At 47.2% G+C, this 13,774-nt stretch overlaps 1 protein-coding gene across 2 annotated transcripts in view; it reads left to right on the top strand.

The window, feature by feature from the left end:
* Window positions 1-13,774, top strand: part of KCNQ3 (potassium voltage-gated channel subfamily Q member 3) — a 159,224-nt gene that overhangs the window by 43,216 nt on the left and 102,234 nt on the right. The gene's annotated exons all lie outside the window — the stretch shown is intronic.

Here is a 13,774-nt window from a genome sequence, read left to right on the forward strand (position 1 = left end):
AACATTTGCACACATACTCCATTGAGAAGCGCTTGTGCGGGACTCCTATGAACCACCTATGGCTTATGCTGAGTCAGACCTTTGCTTGAACTTGCTCAGCATTTGTCTGCATTGAACTGAAAGTGGCTCCTCAGGGTTTCAGACAGGGAACACTCCCAGCACTACCTGGAGAGTCCAGGGGACTGATCCTGGGACCGTCAACAATATGTGGTCCACCACTGAGCTATAGCCTTGGTCTTGGCGTCTCTCAGCACAGCCAATACAAGTGTGCACAGAGCACTGTCTGCTGGCAATTGTATTTGATGAGAGGCCTGTGTACCTCTAGCCTGGAGTTCAGAGATCCTGTCCCCAAGTGTGATTGTCTTGGCTGGCAGGCAAGGAGAATAGCAGGTAGCAAGCAAAACACTGCCCTGATACACTAATCTGCCTGGGAACAGAAGAAAGAGCGGACACATGTCCTTTCCACATTACCCAGTGCAACTGCAGGAAGCAGGGGAGCCAACCTGAATAAAATATTGGGGGAAGGGAGCCAGGTAAGTCCTGCCCCACATAATCAATCACATGACACGGCACACACACCCCATTTGAATGGCAGTACCCATGAACTTGGGGCATGAGTGGCACTGTGGGTTAAACCACAGAGCCTAGGACTTGCCGATCAGAAGGTCGGTGGTTTGAATCCCCACGACGGGGTGAGCTCCCATTGCTCAGTCCCTGCTCCTGCCAACCTAGCAGTTCGAAAGCACATCAAAGTGCAAGTAGATAAATAGGTAAACGACGAGAAGGTAAACGGCATTTCCGTGCGCTGCACTGGTTCACCAGAAGCGGCTTAGTCATGCTGGCCACATGACCCAGAAGCTGTACGCCGGCTCCCTCGGCCAATAAAGCGAGATGAGTGCCGAAACCCCAGAGTTGGTCATGACTGGACCTAACGGTCAGGGGTCCCTTTACCTTTACCTTTACCCATGAACTTTGGGAGCCCCTGGCCACCTCAAATATTTTTTGGGGGGAGCTGAAGGGACCTTGGCCCCCAGAAGTTGGCTTCTATGGCAATAAGCCTCTGCTTCTTACTGAACTCCCCAGCACATGTCCGAGGACTTAGGGCAAATAGAAACAGAGATCAGCTAGAAAGTTAAGCCTTCAGTTGTGGCACTCTACATTGAGCCACCCCACACACTTGAGTCCAGCTATCACATTGGACAATAAGGCTGGATGTTAGGGGGAAGAAATGATGATGATGATGATTTATTTAATATATTTACTTCCTGCCTTTGTCCCACACTGGGATTCGAGGCAGCTTACAATATTTAAAAACAGCATGAGATTTAAAATCATTATACGATACAAAAGGATATAGTTAAAAGCAATAACTAAAAGACATCAGAACACATTGAGAGCCAGCAATTAAAACCCAGTCTGCCCTGACAGCAGTCCGGTGATCAGTATCATCTGCGCCTCAGTTTTCTGAGTACAAAGGTCTCCGCAAGGATAACCATAAGGAATGCTTGCCAGGGCACCAGTCAGCCCCAGAAACACTGGGGCTGTGAGGATGGCTCTGCCCCACTGGGCTACTGGTGAAAATTCCATACAACACAAAAGCTGTGTGTCAGTGGTTCCGAAGTGGGTGGTACTGATGCCTGGGGGATTACTGGTGTGTGTGTGTGTGTGTGTGTGCTAAGAGGCAAGGGGGAGACAGGGCCTGTGTAGATGGCTATCAGACGCTGAAAATCTGGTCTGACTGGATCAAGTTCATCTGTTTCGCTGAATTAATTAAACCAAAGAGTTTTCATTGGATTCTGAACAAATGTGGAATGAATTGCTACTGTTTTGAGTTGCGCTGTGTTGTCATCTTCCGTAATGGGCTGTGCGAACCATTATTCTGAATAGTGCTTTATATAGGGTAGGGGTCACTGGGGAAGAAAATTTGGGACCCACTGCTGAATACAAAGGAAGAAGTCAGGCTAAATCACAGGTGGTCAGAACCATGGACAGCTCACTGTGTGGCTGCTATTAATTGTCTACAAGAGTTTGGGGAGTGATTCATTTGGCTGCAAATGTACTTGAGTTCATGATCGTCTTCAGTAAATGTAAGAGTTGGTGCAACAAAGCTGTTTTCATTTATTTTTTGCTCTATAAGACTCACTTTTCCCCTTCTAAAAAGTAAGGGGAAATGTGTGTGCATCTTATGGAGCGAATGCAGGCTGCGCAGCTATCACAGAAGCCAGAACAGCAAGAGGGATTGCTGCTTTCACTGCGCAGCGATCCCTCTTGCTGTTCTGGCTTCTGAAATTCAGAATATTTTTTTTCTTGTTTTCGTCCTCCAAAAATTAGGTGCGTCTTGTGGTCTGGTGCGTCTTATAGAGTGAAAAATACGGTATTTGTTTGGCCCCCCATAGGCTCCTCCACTGACCCACCTGCTTCTGCCATAATCCACGGGTGTGTGGGTGTGGATGTTACTATATTGGGAATAAAAACTCCAAAAACTTTGGGAAAGTGTTCACATTCTGCCTCAACATCACAAACTGCCTAAAGAGAAGAAAGGAAACGATTTGGCCTAGAAAGTACTTTGTTGCTGAGCTTGCTGAACTGTGAGAACTTTCTTTCGAACCTTTTCCAGCACTAGACAGGGGTGTGTGTGTGTGTGAACTGCCAGCGTTCCATCTATCGACCAGGCTCTGCAAAGTTCAGAACAACAAGAGGCTCTTAGGTTCTGGCTGGGCCAAATGAAGTCCACAGTCTTCTAGTACAATTATGTAAGCTGCTTAGCTGGCAACATTCTGAGCCGCGGGGCAGAGGAGAGGTTCCTGTTACAACAGCCTTTGCTGGAGCAAAATGCAGCTGGCTGAGAAGGGAGCTAAGATGCTTGAAGGCAGCCGCCTCCAGCCCGGTGCCTCCCAGATGTTTTGGAGGGCAACCAGAGGGTTATTAATGGCTACTAGCCACAACGGTTCTGCTCTGCCTCCACAGCTGCAATGCTTTGGAATACCAGCTTGTTGTTCTTTCCCAGTAATCTGGTGGGTTATTTTTGACTGCCTGCATTATTTCCTTCCATTTGATTTCTCATTCTCTGTAATAGAACAATACACACCAATTTCAAGCTGCTGTGTGCTGCCTATATTTTGGTTTTCCCTGTTGTCAAACTGTAGGTTGTTCCTCCTCCTCCTCCTCCTCCTCCTCCTCCTCCTCCTCCTCCTCCTCCTCCTTGGCTTGATTAAGGTTCTAGTTGCTAACAGACCGTATTTTAATCCTCGCCCCATGAGGCATATTTACAGTATTTATCCAATTGCCTTCTAAAGCAGGTTCACAGCGTGGTGTACCTAATATATATTTAAATATCTGAGTAAAACACTCTCAGCAAGTGTAAACCTTATAAACAGTAAAACGAACAACAAAGTCAAGTACAGTGGTACCTCGGGTTAAGAACTTAATTCGTTCTGGAGGTCTGTTCTTAACCTCAAACTGTTCTTAACCTGAAGCACCACTTTAGCTAATGGGGCCTCCTGCTGCTGCCACGCCGCTGGAACACAATTTCTGTTCTCATCCTGAAGCAAAGTTCTTAACCCGAGGTACTATTCCTGGGTTAGTGGAGTCTGTAACCTGAAGCGTATGTAACCCGAGGTACCACTGTCTAAAGCCATTTAGGGCTGATATCCAGTTGTGGGCTGCCTGGTTGTGAAATAACCATCCTGTTAGTGGAACCATGGTTCTCAGTGCTGTGCAGTAGCCAAATCCAATGGATACCTTGCGCTTGTGCAACATATTTCACAAGCAACCACTGATATTATATTGTCTGAGAGTTGTCATGCTCCCACTGTTGGAATCCTCTTCAGAGCATGACCTGGAATCCCCTGGCCAAGGTGGACAACACCCACACCAGGCTGTTAAAACCCTATGGTGACAAAGTAACTGTCATGGCTCCCCACAAAGAATTCTGGCGGCTGTCATTTGTTATGGGTACTGAGAGCTGTTAGGAGAACCCCATTCCCCTCACAGAGCTTGGCTGTGAAACCACTCTGGTATCAACAGCCCTGCTGGAAATCCTGCTACCAGACAGAGTAGACAATGCAGAGCAATGAGTTTCCTATGTGGAAAATTATGTTTCTAGCCTTGTGAGGGAAGGAGAGAAACCTCAGTGTGGTGTAGTGCTTAGAGTGATGGACAAGGACCTGGGAGGCTGGAGTTCGAATCCCCACTCAGCTATGAAACTCGCAGGGTGAACTTGGGCCCCGTCACTTCCTCTCAGTCAAACTGAGACCACATAACACTGGTCCTGAAATACCTACATTGGCTCCCAGTACGATTCCGAGCACAATTCAAAGTGTTGGTGCTGACGTTTAAACCCCTAAACGGCCTCAGCCCAGTATACCTGAAGGAGCGTCTCCACCCCCATCATCCAGCCCGGACACTGAGGTCCAACTCTGAGGGCCTTCTGGCGGCTCCCTCACTGTGAGAAGTGAGGTTACAGGGAACCAGGCAGAGGGCCTTCTCAGCAGTGGAACCTGCCTTGTGGAACGCCCTCCTATCAGATGTCAAGGAAATGAATAACTACCTGACTTTTAGAAGCCATCTGAAGGCAGCCCTGTTTAGGGAAGTTTTTAATGTTTGATGTTTTATTGTGCTTTTGCTGTTCTGTTGGGAGCTGCCCAATGTGACTGGGGAAACCCAGCCAGGTTGGTGGGGTATAAATATTATTATTATTATTATTATTGAATCACAGGATCATAGAGCTGGAAGGGACCCTGAGGATCATCTAGTCTAAACCCCTGCAATGCAGGAATCACAGCTAAAGCATCTATGAGAGTTGGCCATGCAACCTCTATTAAAAACCTCCAAGGTACAAGAGTCCACAACCTCCCAAGGGAGTCCATTCCACTGTCAAACAATTCTTACTGTCAGAAAACTCTTCTGGTTAAATATATATTGTAATAAATCTGGCTGGGCTTCCCCAGAGTGGCTGGGGAAGCCCAGCCAGATGGGCAGGGTATAAATAATAAATTATTATTATTATTATTATCAGCGCCTCTCAGTCAAACATACCTTGCAGGGTCGTTGTGGGTTGAGGTGGAGTGAAAACCATGTACTCCACCTTGAGCTCCTTTCAGAAAAGGGTGGGCTCCAGCAAACAAATAAACCTCAGTGTAGTGTAGAGGTTAAAGCTATGGGCTGGGAGACGAAGGTTCGAATCCCTGCTCAGCCATTGCTTGGGCCGCTCTCTGCCTCTAGGCCTAACCTACCTCACAGGGTTATTGGTAAAAGGTGGAGGAAGAGAACCACTTGAACCACTTTGTGCTCCTTGGAGATATAATTGTACGCTAAATGAATAAATAATAAACACCAGTATGCATTTATAAATAGACAGCACCGGATACATATTTGGCCATTTTAAGCTCTCGTTTTAGCTTCTTCAGCAGATGCTGAGGCTTGGGGGAAAAAGTGCCCCAGTTTCTCAGGATTGTGATCGTTGCTCCCGCTCCCTCGCTGCTTATCTCTGCGCTTGCTGTGTGTCAGCCCAAGATGCCTGCTAACAAGCGTGCGGTCTCGCGCTGTCTCGCCTCCCCTTTGATTTTGGCTCGAGTTCCCCTCCCGCACAGCAGCCTGCCAAGCAGAATATCGATTCCAATGTATCGAACGAGTTGGGATTCCCTTCTCCCTTGCTCTCCCTCTCGGCTGCTCTTACTCCCTTTCCCTCCAATCAAATAACAAGGCGTTGTCGAAACGGCAAGGGGTGGGAGGGGGCCGAGACGCCGGTGGCGTGGAAACGCGCGAGATAATCTGACAAAAGCTCATCAAATTCTAACGCCGTCTTTGCGACATAGTGGGTTTTCACGAGGCAAGCCTCGAAGCTGGCGCCAGATAAAGAATTTTTATAGGTGACAAGTGCCCAGCGCAGTTTGGCAAATTCGCCTTGTTTGAGGGCGGCTGTCCGTGCCAAGGAAGGCAGAATAGAGTTAATGCTAAGAACAGCAGTCCAGTTCATTAAAATCATTAATCGCACGTGCAGAAACATTTAAAAATTCATAGTAAATAAAGCAAGGGACTGATCATTTCTATGCCATGCATTTTTTCCTTGGCAACGCATAAGTTCAGGAGGTTTGTTTTTTTAAAAACTGCAGGAGCTGGCTCCACTGGCAAACAGCTCATACTGTCAGAAAGTTATTCCTGATGTTTTGTCAGAATCTCCTTTTTTATACGTAAATCCGGCATTGGGATGCGGGTGCTGCTGTGGGTTAAACCACAGAGCCTAGGATTTGTCGATCAGAAGGTCAGCGGTTCGAATCCCCGCGATGGGGTGAGCTCCCGTTGCTCGGTCCCAGCTCCTGCCAACCTAGCAGTTTGAAAGCACGTCAAAGTGCAAGTAGGTACCACTCCAGCTGGAAGGTAAACGGCGTTTCCGTGTACTGCTCTGGTTCTCCAGAAGCGGCTTGGTCATGCTGGCCACATGACCTGGAAGCTGTACACCGGCTCCCTCAGCCAATAAAGCGAGTCGGTCACAACTGGACCTAATGGTCAGGGGTCCCTTTACCTTTACGGCCTTTTTAAACTGTGTTGGTGGGCGTTATTGTTCCGTGTTATGTAGTTTTGTGTTCCTATACCGTGATCCACCCTGTGATCCTTGGATGAAGTGCACCATATAAGTTTAATAAATAATAACAATCATCTTTCCTATTCATTCCGAGAGATTCCTTCCTTTTTCTTTCGATTATGAAAGTCTGCCAGGTTGGCAGCCCTGGAAGGCATCGTGAAGCATATGCGTCGTGTAACCTTGAAGTGGCCTTAGTATTGAGCAGGACCTCCTGCTGCTAATGGCATGATGTTGTTCCCGGCCTGCTCAGCCCCCAGAAAGGCTCAGAGGAGTGTATAAAGATGAATTATTCAGAGGTTGCCTTTCCAGCTCCATAAGCAGAGTTGGAGATGAATTAACTTTTCATGGCTGATCATAAATCCGGGAGTAATGGCGAGGGTATCCCCGCCGTACGGAGCTATATATAGCTCATGCCTGCAGTAACGTGCAAAGAGTAAACAGAATAAAACCTCAGAATGGAGGAACTAGGGTAGGGGGGAGGGAAATGTCTGGCAAGGATATAAATCAACCTCAGAAACAGGCAACCCACCTTCTCAATGTCTCTGCAGCCGTTCTTACATTACTGCAGGCGCAGATTTTGCATCACAGCCATTCAGTGTTTCATCTAAACCAGCCCTGCTCTTAATCCAATTGTCATTCTGACGTCACTGTTGGAGCAAAAATCTGAATTAAGGAAGTGCACTTTCTCACATCTTTAGCCTGGGTTTGGTTGTTTTTTTAAATGAAATACAGTGGTACCTCTGGTTGCGAACGGGATCCGTTCCGGAAGCCTGTTCACAACATGAAAAGAGCGCAACCCGCAGCGGCACATCTGCGCACACGCGGGTTGCGATTCACCGCTTCTGCGCATGCGTGTGACACCATTTTGTTCTTCTGCGCATGCGCGAGCGGTGAAACCCAGAAGTAACCCTTTGCAGTACTTCCGGGTCTCCGCAGGACGTAACCTGAAAGAACGTAAAATGAAGCGGATGTAACATGAGACACGACTGTAATCAACAACTGAAGCACAAAATAAGGGAAGCCAAATTGCAATGTATCCTAATATTTCTCCACCATGGCTGCTGTTCTTTAAATCAGGAACAGGAATAGAGGTGTCCAGATGTTCTTGGGAAATCCAGCTCCCTTAATTTGCAGCCAGCATGCCCAATGGTCAGGAAAGATGGGACTTGTGGTCCCATAACCTCAGGAGGGCCACCAGCTCCTTATCCTGACTCTAAATCAAACAGTTATCCAAAGCCTATAGAAATATCCCTTCCCACTCCCCCCCCCCAAAATATCACGATCAGTTTCAGCTTGCTCAAGTCTCCAAGTGGTCTACAGAATGTGATGATGATAAATAATAAAGATCCTTGGTGGAATATAAATGTACAGTGGTGCCTCGCAAGACGAAAAGAATCCTTTCCACGAGTCTCTTCGTCTTGCAGTTTTTTTCGTCTTGCGAAGCAAGCCCATTAGCGGCTTAGCGGATTAGCGCTATTAGCGGCTTAGCGGGCTTAGCAGATCAGCTGATAAGCGGCTTAGCGGCTTGGGAAAAAAGGGGGGGGAGGAAAAAACCCCTGCAGGAACTTGCAAGACATTTTCGTCTTGCGAAGCAAGCCCATAGGAAATTTGTTTTGTGAAGCACCTCCAAAACAGAAAACCCTTTCGTCTAGCGTGTTTTGCGTCTTGCAAGGCATTCATCTTGCGGGGCACCACTGTACTTTTGAGGCAGATTTAGAGCACCATGGCCGGTTCACCTGCACAGGGCTCAAGAGCCAACAGGGGCACCTTTCTACCACCTTCCCAAAGTCTAGTAAGTGCTGGCCTTTGGGAAGAAGGCATGAGGGCTCTGACAGGGTCCTAGAGTCCTCCATCCCCCTTCCTGAAGCCTAGTTAGCACTTGTCCATCTTTGGGAAGGAGGCATGATTGCTCTGAGCCTTCTTCCCTTGGGGGTTCCCCAGATGCAGATGTTCCTCTGCATCCAACCAGTCTATGTCAGTAGGGCTGGAAGAGGCCATTGTATGAAACCCATGAGAACAGCTGCCGGTCAGTGTTGGAAATGCTGAGCGAGATGGACTAGGGATCCTACTCAGCAGAAAGCAGCTTCCGATGCTTCAAATGATCTTCCTATGCTTTAAATCAGGCGTGGTGAACCTCTGGGAGCTGAATGTGGCCCTTAAGGCCTCTCTATCTGGCCCTTGGGACTGTCCCCAGACGCCCCCCTCTGCCCAGACCATCCCCATCACCGGATCTCCTTTGCACCCTCTTGTTGTGTTTCTGCCTTTATGAAATAATATCCAAAAAATATCTACATGGTGTCTAGGGAACAACTTCCACCTTAATATCAGCAAGACAAAGGAGATGGTGTTGGAGTTTTGGAGGAAGAGAGGAGAACTAGTCCCACTGTACATTGGGGAGGGCTGTGTGGAGAGAGTCTCTTCCTTTAAATTCCTAGGAGTTTATCTCAGTGAAGACCTTACTTGGAAAATAAATACAGCCCAGGTGGTTAAGAAAGCCCAGCAGAGACTCCATCTCCTCAGATTATTGCGGAAGAATGATGTCAATCAACATTTGATGATCTCCTTCTACTGGTCAACAATAGAAAGTGTCCTTTCATACTGCATCACGATGTGGTACACTGGTTTGACATCAACTGATAGGAAGTGCCTACAGAGGGTGGTGAATACAGCACAAGATATTATGGGCTGTCCAGCGAATCCACAGGATGAAATAGCGAAAGAACGTTGCCTCAGGAGAGTGAGGAAAATTCTCAGGGATCATTCACACCCTGGCTGGCACTTTCTTTATCTCCTGCCCTCAGGCAGAAGATATAGAAGCATGATTAGTCGCACCAACAGGGTAAAGAACAGCTTCTATCCGTGGGCTGTTAGGCTGCTGAATGAAAAGATAACAACAGGGCAACTGAATTTTGGGTTTGGTGGGTGTGCGTCAGTAAACGAGGGGAATTAAGACTAGGAGAGCTGAGTGGGGGGTGCTCGTGTAATCTCACTGTACAAGTGACAATAAAGTATTTCAATAAATATGTCCTTGGACTCTGTCAACTCTTGCTTGCCTGGATAAGGTGGAGAAACTAGCTAGCCGTCCAAAGCTAATATGTGCATCAATTGTTCCACTCACTTTTTGCTTCTGGCTGTGTTTACTGCTGGCATAAGGCCCCCATGTGAATGCCTAGCAGGGAATGTGGCCCTTGCTTTTCTTACCTCTGCTTAAGTGAAGAGTAATAATAATACTGGGGAGATCCAGTCGCAGTCTCTTACGTCTTCTTTGTTCCAGTTCACGGAGGGAGAATTTCCTTCAGCTATGCTGCTGAACCTATCACGCTTTGTTTTCTTTTTCTTTCTTTCTTTTTAAAAAAAATCTCCCTGTAATTGGTGCCGCTCTGGGGAATTGCAAATGACTGTCTTGAGCGATGACATGTACAGGAGGGAAACTCTGAAGTTCCTTTTCTTCCATCTGGCCTTTGAAGTTGTTTGCAGGTTCCCTGCTATCCTGCTAATGCAATTAATCTTTGACATCTGGCTGTAAATAAGGCTATATTTAGTGCAGCGAGAAAAGCGGGGAAACTCAATTAAGGCTCGGGTGAGTAACTGCTGACTTGCAGAACAGATCCTCTTCTCTAGGTGGTTTTCAAGGAGGTAGAAAATATAGCAAGAAAGCGGCGACTGAACACCCCCAGACCAAGCCCTGGCCTTCCCGAAGTCACTGTGTGGCCGAGGAAAAACTATAAAGACATTAACAACTGCCTCTGTCTCCATCCCCTTATGCCTTAATCTGGGGATGACTGACGGTGTTCACGGAATCATTTTACCTGTTTCTCGGTAGCTCTGCCAAATTTTAATCACAGCGTGGGAACAAGGTTGTCTACGGTTTCACTCATAAGGAAAGGGAAAAGACAGGAAAGGAGGCAGCTACCCGGTTGCAATTCGCTTGTCCTGTACATGTCTACTCAGAAGTAAGCCCCACTGAGTTCAGCAGGATTTGCTTTGGAGTATCACCGTATAGGAATGCGCCGTTCAGTGTCAGCGGATCACCTGGGTGTTAGTCAATGAACTGAGTCATTAATTGAAGAAATTTCCGCAAAGTTGCAAACCAAATGGAAAACAACCCCTCCTACACAGACACACTAGACATGTGTCCTAGCAGGAAAAAATTGAGAAAATTCACATTCCTGCGTGAGAGTTAAAGGGGGGGGGAGGTGCCCCTTTAAGGTGATGTGTATCGGCTGCAGATCTTATAAATACCTCAGTTGATTATTATTTTTAAATTGCAAATATAGATGCAGAAAAGAAGGAAAACAAGTGAGAGGAACTGGAGCGGCAGTAGGTCAAGCACGAAGCTTGTTTCTAAATGACAGATGCCGCCTCTCCCAATAGTTTCTGAAAGGTTGCCATTTTCTACGAAAGGTGTTATTTTTCTGTCTTCCCGTCTGCCGCTTGAATGCAATGAGTTAATTTTGCAGAAATTACACATTCTTGGCATTTATTCCTCCACTCATTTGTGCTCTGCACAGTTCTCTACCCTCTGACGATACTGTGCGTACTATACTTTAGCTGTGCTAATGGTGTGCGCAGTCATTTGAGTGAAGAAGGAGCAGGATTTCTGTCCCTCTGGGCTTGTGTTCCCACCCCAAAACACTCTCACCCCATTGCGTTTCCTTATGCAAAGGGCCAGATATCTGTTCGTCCTTGAACTATTCTTACTATCGATTTTTGAATTTATATCTCGCCCCTTTCTCCCAAGGATCCCAGGGTTGCAAAGAGAGAGACAATTTAAGACAGGGGTCGGCAACCTTTTTCAGCCATGGGCCTGTCCACCATCCTTCAGACCATGTTGTGGGCAGGACTATATTTTTTAGAGGGAAATCAACGAATTCCTATGTCCCACAAATAACCCAGAGATGCATTTTAAATAAAAGGAAACATTCTATTCATGTAAAAACACCAGGCAGGCCCCACAAATAACCCAGAGATGCATTTTAAATAAAAGCACACATTCTACTCATGTAAAAACACCAGGCAGGCCCCACAAATAACCCAGAGAAGCATTTTAAATAAAAGGACACATTCTACTCATGTAAAAACACGCTGATTCCCGGACCGTCCGTGGGCCAGATTAAGAAGGCGATTGGGCTGGATCTGGCCCACGGGCATTAGATTTAAGACCAAAGCAAAAACCTTCTAAAACAGATTGAAATGTTCTAAAAACCAATGACCATTAAAAGCCATTAAAACGCTTAAAGACACTCCATGCAACACTGCAATATTCCTCACAAAAATTCACCAGCATTTTAGCACGCATTTCTCCCAATGCAACACATATTTGTGGCTACGCGCCCGTTTTTGGAAGCAATCCCCTGCCCAATGCATTTTCCTATATTGCTATTTTCACTAATATGCATTTCACTAATATATGCATTTTTTTGGACTGCTGTGCGTATTTTCTGGACACTTCTGTTTGTTGTCAGAGCGAAGCACGAATTTCAAAGGATTGCATATCGGGTTGTGTATTCCTTCAGGAAGTGTGAATCAGGTGGGTTCACGCTGAAATGCAAAATGCACAAGCAAAAAGAACAGAGAAGGGTCATAGCTCACTGGTTAGAGCATCTGTCTTAGATGCAGAAGGTCACAGGTTCAACCCCCAGTGTCTCCAGGTGGGACTGGGAAAGACTTTCTTTCTAAAACCCTGGAGATCTGCTGCCAGTCAGTGTAGAGCAGGGGTCAGCAAACTTTTTTAGCAAGGGGCTGGTCCACTGTCCCTCAGACCTTGTGGGGGGCTGGACTATATTTTTTTTTGGGGGGGGGTGATGCAAGAGCCCCACGAGCCCCGGTGGCTGCTTACCTGTGTCTTGTGAGTGGCAGGGACTGGGGCGGTGGCAGTGGCGGTACGGTGAGTGGTGCGTGAAAGGGCTCCGGAGAGGGGCTGCTTAAAATGGCGGCTGCCAACCCCCTTTCTCCTCTAGGCAGGACGGGGATAATAATAATAATAATAATAATAATAATAATAATAATAATAATAATTTTTATTTATACCCCGCCCTTCCCAGTTCAAAAACTGGGCTCAGGCCGGCTAACAACAAATTAAAAACACTTAATTGTAAAAGCAGCATAAAATACAGTATAAAAACATGAATAACAATAAAATTCAAAATTCAAAAATCAATCAGATAATCCCCAGGGCTAGCTGGCTGAATTGGTCCTACTTGGGCCAGTGAGGAGGCGAGGGGAGAATTAGCTGTGGGGTCTCAGGGCGGGTAATCTTCATAAAAGGGGAGGGGGAGGGAAGGGAAGGGAAATAAAAGATCAGGCTGAATTCAAATTAAAGGCCAGGCAGAATAGCTCTGTCTTACAGGCCCGACGGAAGGAGGTTAAATCATGAAGGGCCCTGGTCTCATGGGACAGAGCATTCCACCAGGTCGGAGCCATCACTGAAAAGGCCCCGGCCCTGGTGGAGGATAGTCTGACTTCCTTAGGGCCCCGGACCTCTAAACTATGGTTATTCATGGGTCTTAAGGTCCTCTGCGGTCCTCTTCCACCATCCCTGACTTTTGCCCCTGCTGGCCTCTGTGGGGCATACCAGGATAGACGGTCCTGTAAAGCCCCACAAAGGGCTTTAAAGGTCAAGACCAGCACCTTGAACCTGACCCTATACTCCACCGGGAGCCAGTGCAACTGGTAAAGCACTGGGTGAATATGCTCCCATGGCAGGGACCCCATGAGGAGCCTCGCTGCAGCTTTCTACACCCGCCAGGAGGAGGGAGGGAGGAGGCGCTGCCGCCGTGCGAGGAAGAGGGAAAGAACATGCGTGCTGGTGATCCATGTGGCAATTCCCGGACTGTCCGTGGGCCAGATCCAGAAGGCAATTGGGCCTGATCCGGCCCCCGGGCCTTAGTTTGCTGACCCATGGTGTAGAGAGCACAGACCTAAATGGGTACATGGGTCTGACTCAGTAAAAGGCACCTTCCAATGTCCTTGTGTTCTTCTCCATTCCTAGCAATGTTATTCCGCTCTCGCTTCGCTGCTCCCCCCTGCCACCTGCACGGTATTTCAGATTCTTGCATGCCTGTCCTTCTTTGAAAATGAATTTTCGCACTTGGCTAGAGTTCCCTTGAAAAAGTCCCGTCCCCCGCTATTTCATTTTCTTATTGGCTGCTTGTGTAAGGCATCTTATCTGACAAGTTGCTAGCCAGCTGA

Source organism: Podarcis tiliguerta (genome assembly GCF_965153285.1).
Source record: "Podarcis tiliguerta genome assembly, chromosome: 7".
Classification (NCBI taxonomy): Eukaryota; Metazoa; Chordata; class Lepidosauria; order Squamata; family Lacertidae; genus Podarcis; species Podarcis tiliguerta.